Raw genomic sequence first — 10,662 nt, 5'->3', positions numbered from 1 at the left:
GGGAATATTTCTAGGGATCACCCCATATAGAGATATTTTGTTGCCAAGTTATAAGACAGATTGATGATTATTTTAAAATAAGAATAAACATATTTTTGTGTTTTAATAATATTATTTATCGACTGGTTTCTAGATTTTATGCAATTTTCTGAAATTTGTTATTGAAATTAGGGTCCCTAATGTCTGCTATACAGTTTTACCATATACATATTTCCTATAGGAGCCAAATATAAACAATCGATAACAATGTCTCACGAAATTTTCAGTAGCAAAAATGCATTTATTATGGCCAGCTGAAATTTCGTTAGAGGTACATACCGGCCTATATCGATGAAATTTTCGTAAAGCCGGGAATAAAGCCAGGGAATATTTCTAGGGATCACCCCATATAGAGATATTTTGTTGCCAAGTTATAAGACGGATTGATAATTATTTTAAAATAAGAATAAACATATTTTTGTGTTTTAATAACATTATTTATCGACTGGTTTCTAGATTTTATGCAAATTTCTGAAATTTATTATTGAAATTAGGGTCCCTAATGTCTGCTATACAGCTTTGGTATACAGTTTTACCATATGCAATGTCTCATGAAATTTTCAGTAGCAAAAATGCATTTCTTTTGGGCAGTGGAAACTTCGTTAGAGGTAGCGGAAGTTTCGTTTGCATGCCAATAACACAGTTTTGCAATACATCTCTTATCGGAGCAAAATGTAAACAATCGATAATAACTCTCACGTAATTTTCGTTAGCAAATATATAGCAATGCGTTACCGGCCTGTAGATTTTCTCTGCGTAGAAAAAGGGCGGTGATTATCATCGTTTGAAGAAAAATATCATGTGTCATTTTTTAAGCTTTTAATAAAATAGGAGGGCTGGAATATAAAAAAAAACTGTTTTAGTCCTTTCAAAAGTTTTTGGGTAACATTTCAAATTTACGTTGTTCGTTAGACAAAATTACAAGAACTATAAAAAGATATCACCATACACCGAACTGTTTTTGTTGACTTTTATGAGTGAATAATTGTGAAGCGATATCGATCAATTATACGTTAAGGTGGGTATTAAGTTCGAGTTTAGCCGCTAAAATCGTCATTTTTTCACGATTACTTTTCTTTAATAATCCATTTTAAGGAATACAAACTGTGTGAAAATTTGCTTTGGGCTATTCCCCATCAAGTTATAATGAAATCTTAAACAAAAATGTATAATTTTATGCCTTTTTTACTGATTTAGTTTTCACTTTAGTGAAAAACTCGAACCTAATACCCACCTTTAGATATAAAATTGTTAATAACATCCCACACCGAATTCCAGTTGTATCACAGAAAAAAAAATTACGAAAATTTTTCCAATTAAAATCTTAATTGAGTTTTAAAAAATATTCAATTAAAAATTTAATTGATTCAACATATTATTTAATTGAAATAAAACTCAATCACACAAATTAATAGTATCAATTAATTTTTTAATTAGATCAATTAATTTTTTAATTGACTGTCAATTAATTTTTTAACTGATACTATCACTTCTGTGATTGAAGACATTTCAATTAAAAAATTTATTGGATCAATTAATTTCGTGATTGAATCAGAAAAAAATTTTTTTTTGTGTAGGGAATGAAATTTCGTCACAGGATGGAATTTAACAGGCAGACGGACCAACATGACTACTCAGAATTTCACCACGATCTACAATCTAAGACCAATATTTCCAATTATGCAATCTAAGACCAATATTTCGATACATCGCAGACATATTTAAAAATGTATGCAAACAAACCCCAACAACTTATAATGTGGATATAAATATAAAAAATACAAAAAACTCATTTATTTATTACGTAGTTGTAAAGTTGTCTCTGCCAGAAAGTTTTCAGTCCCATTTAAAATTCAACTTGATTTTTTAAAAAATTAAAAATATGTTTATATAGAATGTCATCTACACAAGTATCTGTTTTGTGTTAAATTTAACCCTTTCCCATTGTGGACCAGCATATTTCGTGTTGTTTTTAATAACCTTGTAATTATTTTATCATTTAAAACAATTATTATGTAAATAATTAACTTGAAAATGATTGACATGATATTTTAATGTCGCTCTATTCCCTTTAGCGTGAATATAGAAAATCACATCAATGAAGGTAACAAAATTTCTAAAAGCGTTGGCCCAAAATGGGGTTCTATTTAAACGAAATTCTTACGATTGAAATATTGCCAGAAATTTGAATAAAATACGTGTGCCAGGACTTACCCTGCGGCATCACTTTCGCACATATAGTTTGCACTCTCTTGCGAAATTTCTTTTTATATGTCGATAATGCAGTTTTGTCATTTACTTCTTCAGGTAACAAAACGTAAACAATCGATAACCATTCCTTACGGAATTTTTGTTAGTAAATATAGCAATGCATTTCTTAACGGTAGCGAAAATTTCGTTAGACGTGCATACCGGCCTTAAAGTAAAAATGCTTAAGGGCCGGTATGCACCTCCAACGAAATTTCTGCCACACATAATTGCATTGGTATTATTGCTAACTAAAATATCGTGAGACGTTGTTATCGATTATTTATATTTTGCTTCCATAAGAAATACGTGGTAAAATGTATTATTCACATGCAATGGAAATTTTCGCAGAAGCTACATGCCGGGATTATAGCCCAGTGTGCAGCTCTTGTGAACATTCCCATTGCATGCCAATAATACAGTTTTGCTTTGCATTTCATATGGGAGCAAAATGTAAACAATCGATAACAACGTCTCTTGAAATTTTCGGTAGCAAAAATACCAATGCATTTCTTATGGGTAGCGTAAATTTCGTTTGAGGTGCATACCGGGCTTATGAGAGCAAAATTTAAACAGACGATAACAACACCCCACAGAATTTTCATTAGCAAATATACCAATGCATTTCTTATGGATAGAGGAATTTTTTTAAAAGTACATACCACACTTAAGGGAAACAAATAGATACAGAGACTTAAAGAGCTTTTAGTGTAAAACATCTGTTACGCGTTTTCATTTGAATAATACAAACTTGCCTATATAGCGATACTGATAGTTTTGTGACTGAATATTTTTGTGAAACGTATTAGAAACAAACGACAAATAAATATTAACAAATTCTTTTATATTGTATGCAAATTGGCCAACTTCTTCTTTCTTCTTCTAAACGTCGATAGACAAATTTTATAGGTAATTAAAACAGAGAGATGATCTTCAGAATGGCTCATGCAAACGCAGTTGGACAAATAAAACACAAAAAATGTTGTAATATTTTTAAAACAATATATTTAAAAAATTAAGATTAAAAATCTTTATAATGTTTTCGATTCTATTTCATTTCCATTCGTTTTTGTTTTTTTTTTTTTTGGAAAAAGTGCCTATTTGTCAATCTCTTTTATCATCATCTCGCTACCTCCCAGGGCAAATGGCATTTATTAACCACACAAAAAAATTTGCACACTCTTTGCAATACAAAAACATGCACATACACATACACTTTTACTGTATCATTCATACATACAACTATATGAACTTTCTCGCCTGATGTTTTATTTTTTACCGACAACCAACATAGGGCGGTTAAATGAGCGTTTGCTTCGCCAGTTTTTGTTTAGTCTTCATTGACAGTTCATAGTGAATAGACGTTTTCGTTTGGAACGCTACAGCGGAGGAACTCCTTAAAATCTGTGAAGTTACTTTCTAATAAATAAATTCATTAGATGTTCTGAAACTGTGACAAGACCTACTACTGTTCCACATAATTGAAAGAATATTTTCAAAATAGAAAAAAAATAAAACGAAAGCGTCAATTATTTCCTTGTGTTCTGCAATTGAAATAAAGACTACTGAAACCAAGTGAAAATATTAAATAGAGTGCTAACGGTAATTTTTTCTCCAAAAACCGCTACAAAAAGAACTCGCAAAGAAGTGAGAATTGGAAAGAATTTGAAAGAGACTCATATGAAAGAACTGTCAACGGAAGAAAATCCTTAGTATTTTTTTTCATTTGAAAAAAAAAAAACAATCAACTGAAAAACAACAAAGTTTTCTTGCCCAAAGAAATTAACTCTACTTGAGCCTTACTTTACTGGACCTACGGTAAGGCAAAACGAAGGTTAATAATTCTCCAAAGCAACAAAAACAATAAAACCAACCAACCGGAATCACCGAATCACCCCCAACAAGTGAGAGACCATCAACAACAACTAAAAGGACTACCCAAGGACCTTTTGCCGATACATAGCTAAAGAAAGAAAAAGCACACACTCATACAAGGGCAGCATAAAAAGTCGCCTGATTTTAAGGTATGTATCGTCTGTCGTCTTCGTCATCGCAGCCAGTTGGTGTTCGTCGTACACACAACAAAACATCAGCATTGTCCTACAAGCAGTGAGAAACGAAAATACATAACCTCTAATGGTATTTGGATAGTAGTATATGTAGAATGTATGTTATTGCTGAGAGGATACGTTATGCAGGATTATTATGTAGCCGGGTTATTATTAGAAAGCTATGCCAAGAGCATGTAACCATGGTGTTTGAGTTCTATAGTTTTATAAAAAAGGATTTCAACTCCACTTTCAGAAAAAAATTCCTTCCAGCCAAATGTGAATGGGCTATTAGGAAAATTGCCTAGCAAAGGTGCGTTCTATTGGAAAACATTACACCCCTTTGAGAGGATACGCCTATTTGTCATGTTTCCAATCATCTGGTTTTTCGGACGGTTTCAAGTTTTTGTTGGGAACCACATACGAAGAAGTTTTTAATAATAGATTTAGCAATAAGGAGTGCAACCATCTTCAAAATGTGTTGGTGTATCCTCTCGTATTTAGGGTCAAGTTTTTCACAAAGATAACGCTATTACGAAGCTTTTTTAAAACCACTGAGCAATTGTTTCAATTACCCCAATATATTGTTTTTCTGTTTTATGGGAAAATGTAGTCCCGAGCTTGGAGGGCCAGTTTGGGATTTTTGGATCCTCTTTAAGTTGTGTTTTTCACATAAGATCAAAACTTCCAAAATGTTTAAAAATAAATAATTCCTTTACGAAAGTCAGTATATACTCTTATAAAACAATTTTCGAGTACAAACAAATTCAATTTTCTGGTATATGATCTTACTCAAGGAGAACAGATTATTATTTTTTTACATTAAAATTATTGTTTTAAAAGAATGTTTTTTTTTATTAAATTTCCAATACTTGTCTTTAAAATTGGATCCCTTCGGTTGAAGTCACATGTCTTTGATGTAAGGTATAATGCCTTAATGCAAAGAAAATTATTCTGAAATACACCTATATTTAAAGCAATTTATAATCAGTTTTTAAAAATACATTTTGAAAACTGATTATAAATTGTTTTAAAAGTTTACCATATAGGGGATAATCTTTAAAATATTTTTTACATAATATATTTTTTACGAAAGATATTCTTACGATTCCCAAAGGATATGTGTGCTTTGTAATGTGAACAATTAATATTGAACCTATAGTGGAAGCATATTGAACACATGGAAGTGTTTTAGTTGACATTGCAAGAAAATCAACGCAGTCTTATGTAGGAGTTTTTGCCCACAAAAGTGTCCATTTCTTATTGGTATACGGTATAGTCCTTAAAATATTTTTTTTTTTTTTGGGAAAAAGCATGACTTCCATACGCCCCTCGAGTTTTTTATTCTCTCTACATCCGGAAAAATAATCATTCTAAAATCGTTGATAAATCAATAGTGGCTAATAAAATCTAATAGATATCACAATAACCCATTTTTGTTTTGGCCAAACCCTCTCTCGCTAATTTTCCACTGTACTAGGCTATAATGATTTATCGTTATCTATAATAAGGCCAATAAAGTATGATTCAACTGACCTTTGTGTGGTCAAATAACAAACTTATATCTAAAAGGTTTCTCCTAAAGAAACAAACATCAATATACAATTATACTGGCCTTTATAGGACTTCATGGAAAACAGGAAAAATCTATAGAATTAATTAGATCCTACTAGCGCTATTGCAAAGATATGTGACCACTACAAATATGACTACAACCAGTATCCATGTTGTGAATTAAACATTTATTTTGTGTCCATTTATCAATACCACCACATCACAACCAAGTACATTTCTTCCACCAACAATTTTCTCTTCTTCGCCAGTTCCCCTGCTACGTTTCTTTAGCTTGTCATTTTTGTTTGCCCATAGAAATATCTTCCGTTTTAGTGGCGTGATGTCGAAAAATGTGATGTGAAGAAATAAGCATACACAAAGGCCCCTAATAGCAGAAGGGAGCAAAAAAAGAAACTTCAGTGTAGCAAAAAATCTTTAGAGATTGTGATAATAGTTTCGTATACAAAACTACTACCATTCAAAGAAATTTCAAAACTAACCGTTTGCGGTGTTAATGAACTTTGGTATATTTTTTTTGTTATCGTTTTGTCTAAAATAATGTCTGCAAAAAGAAGAAACCATAACTAAAATAAACTTAAAAACAAATTAAGTAAAAATCAAAACAAAAAATACATTTCTGGTGTCATAAAAAACTACCTAGCTAGATTAAAATGCAACTAATTGCAGTTACTAATTCCCATAATTTAAATAAGGGAATTTGGTATATCGTTTTTGTTTTTGAATATATACTAAGACTAATTTAAATTATGCAAATTGTCATAAGGGCTAGTTGTTCTATGGAAATTTTTGACATTTAGATTTTCGATCCTCTTGAACACCATGATACCTCATTCACATTATACTTCCAAAATCCACTTTAACTAGATTTCAACTGTAATTTGCCTTATAAATAAGGGATTTCAAATCCACTTTTAATAGATTTCGAGCCTATGAGGTATAAGTTCCAAAATTTTTTTTAGGAATATATTAGTAATTGTTACTAACAAAAAGGCAATACAAATGGAAAACTTAATAATTTTAAACAATAGAAAAGAAAACTAAGAAATGCATCCCTAAAATGTGAACGCAACTATTCGATAGAAACAAAAATAAAATTGTCATAGAAAATTGCTTTTTAAAAGGTCCATTTTACGTTAATTTTTTTCCTATTATATATTTTTAAGTGAACGTATACATTGTAGAATTATTTATAAGGGATTATCAAAATGTCAAAAATTATTGTAGATTTGCAAATAGTTCAAATGAAAACATTGTGTCATTTCCATGAAGGTTATTTTATTGGAAGTTAGTGCTACAGTTAAAGTTGGGCCTCCTGATGTTTCCTCATGATTCGATACATTTGCTTGCAGAACTTCTACATAAACACCAATTTGAAAGATTGGGTATAATTCGGTTTTTGTAGTGGCAGGAGAGTAACACAAAATCCAAACAAATATTTTTGTACTTGTTTATTTACTTTTTAATGACATCTTGTTTGACATTGCGATGAGCTGCTTTCATGTTTTTGTACTAGTGAGGCTACCTTATAAATAATTATACCATGCATTTTAAAGAGTCAATTTTATGTTAATTTTGTCTATAATATATTCTTAAGTGAACTTAAACATTAAACAAAAAAACTTAATTATACAATTAGGCAACACTTTTAATGTATTCTATATGTCATTATTTATTGTCCAATTTGTAACATGTATACTTGTTTTGGTTATATACAATTGGGCAGATGGCGACCGCTGTCAAATAATTAAATTATTCCTTTAAATTTTAAATTGCATTATTGTCGAAGAATTTGCAACTTTTTGTTTTGTTTGTAAATACATTGTATTTCAATATAATTTAACGAAAAAAACTCCTGTAGTTCTACAAGGTATTAAATAAAATTTCTTCTAGCAAATGAAGGAAAATTCTAGGTAGATGAAGCATGCCCGCCTTACATACACAAGGTCGTGGGTTCGCTTCCGACCGAACACCAAAAAGTTTTTCAGCGGTGGATTATCCCACCTCAGTAATGCTGGTGATATTTCTGAAGTTTTCAAAGCTTCTCTAAATGGTTTCACTGCAATGTGGAACGCCGTTCGGACTCGACTATTAAAAGGAGGGCCCTTGTCATTGAGCTTAACATGGGATCGGGCAGCACTCAGTGATAAGAGAGAAGTTCACCAATGTGGTATCACAATGGACTTAATAGTCTAAGTGAGCCTGATACATCGGGCTGACACCTAACCTAACCTAGCTAGATGAAGGAAAATTCTAAACCAACGATAATAATGTTTCACAGAAATGTAGGAACATTTTTTTGCTGAAGTTAAATATGTGATTCATTTAGATGCTGCGAACACAGTTTTGGCACATGTTTCTTAATGCAACAAAATACAACAGTATCAAAACTACGCCTAATCAAACTTTCGTTAGAATAAATTGAACCTTGATGTGTTATTTTGAAGAAAATCAGTATAAATGGTCGATAACAACGCTCCGTAATTTTTGAAAGTAAACATATTATTTTAACTTAGGACATGTATTGCGCGTCCTTGTTTAAAATAAAATTTAACCATAATTACAATTAGCTAAAGGAAAATTCATTTTCACCTGAACACGTTTCGTACCCGGATTGTAACGTTTATAACGTACACGGTGACTGCTTACCAGTGTTTAGTATATTTTGTAGTAATAGTAAAATAAGATGTCGATAGCTGACTTTCCTGTCTCTAATCAAATAAAATTTATTACCATCTATATAATGCCACATAATTGTCTTTTTTAACAATCGTATGATTTTTTCACTTTTTCTCTCTCTTGTGTTTGTTTATATCGGTCGTTCTCAGAAATAAACAAAACGCCAAAAGTAAACTGAGTAATTAATAGAAATTTACCAGCAACATAAGAAAAACTGAGATTGTATATGTATTTCAAACCAAACCGCAAATTCACACGTAAGAGATTTTTTTGCCGGTTAAAGCTATCGTATGATCATTTGTTGTGTATAATAAACACACATATGTATATTGATCACGTTGGCAACATGCGATCATTATGAGAAATTTATTTAAAAAAAAAACAATATCTCGAAAAAGAGGATCCCGGCATATATAGGTGGTGTGAATAGATGTTGTGCATACCTTAGCAAGAACGACCTTCACAAGTGTTTGAATGCATTTCTTTCTGATAAGAATTGGCAAACGCAAATGTTTTGGAATATTATCTTGCCCAAAAATTTGGTAGCTATATTTTATTGTTAGGTATGTTCTTATTTTCTACTGAAACAAAAATTCACTACACATGAAGGCATTTGTGTAATGATTTTTATTTTCTTTGTGATATATGTGCCAAAAAAAATGTTTTAATTCTTTTGTATGACATCAAACTTTCTATACAATTATAGAAACTAATATACATTTTAATTATTAACAAAGTATAAAATCCTCCAAATACATTTTATGTTAAATAAAGCTTGTATTTTCTACATAGCTATTCGGAACAAGGATAGGGTCTTTTAATGAAATCTGAAAGTATTATAAACTTCATTAAATACCATATCACACCACGCAATTAGTCAGATATGGGTCAAAATATAAAATGCTATACTTTTAGATTTACATATCAAATATGTTATCAATTATGGCCATGACAATATGTCTAATTATTTATTTTTTATTTATTTATTTGCTCGATATTGCAATTTGAAGCCATGATTATTAGATATTAGAGTACTCTGATAAACTAAATTTAGTATTTCCCACAAATACTAGTTTTCAATTATTATATATCTGTTCAATTTATACTCTGCAAGATAATTTATATGAATTTGATATAATGGAAGGAAATCAGACAATCTACAGCATTCACTTCCGTTAAAATAGAAACAGTAATAACCGTATATTTCAGCGATCACGCGGTTAATGCATTCCTAAATTGTGGTATAAAAAATGTCGAACAAATGTCGGCCTTAAGGCCGTTATGCACATCTTACGAAATTTTAGCTTCCCATAAGAATTACATTGCTCGTGAGCTTGTTGTTATCGAATATTTTCTGAGCCGTTTTGTATATTGTAATCGATAACAACGTCTCCTAGTTCAATTTCAGTCCATTTATTTTATTTTATTTATTTATTTTTGATTAATTGATACTTAACATTTTGATGCAAGATTGATATCCATTAGAGTAGTTCATTGTAATTCGCTAAATCGGCCTTTTATTTAAGCAATTCAGAACATTGCTCAAATAAATGAAAAAAAAAAAAAAAATAAATTTCTCAAATCAAATAGCAACGCATTTTTTATTGTTAGCTACTCAAATTGTCTAAAGTTAGTTGTGTCATTCAAAGATTATAGATTTGAGGAAGATAGGAAATTAGCTTGCGTCATACCAAATGTTGCATTTACCAGTTTAGTTTAAAAAATGTTTGTAATCTTTTAGTTGTTTTTCGTTTTTATTTTTTAAATGAAAAAATTTAATTTTCTTGATGAAACAATGTTAAATTTTGGGCAATAACAAAAATATTACATTTTCCCCTTTATGGAAATTAATTTCGTGCACTTAATTTCTTTTTATTTGCATTTTAATGCTATGTCAATACTTGTCGTATACGCGTTTGGTTCGAGTATTAAAATAATCTGGTAAATGGTTCGATCTCCTCAATAGCTAATTTCCTATCTTCCTACAATTTTTAATCCTTGGTGTCATTATCCATTAAGACGGGCTATATAGAATAAATGCTAACGAAAATTCAATTTGACGTTGTTATCGATTGTT

This window comes from Haematobia irritans, chromosome 2 (genome assembly GCF_050003625.1).
Source record: "Haematobia irritans isolate KBUSLIRL chromosome 2, ASM5000362v1, whole genome shotgun sequence".
Classification (NCBI taxonomy): Eukaryota; Metazoa; Arthropoda; class Insecta; order Diptera; family Muscidae; genus Haematobia; species Haematobia irritans.
This window is presented reverse-complemented; position numbering follows the sequence as displayed.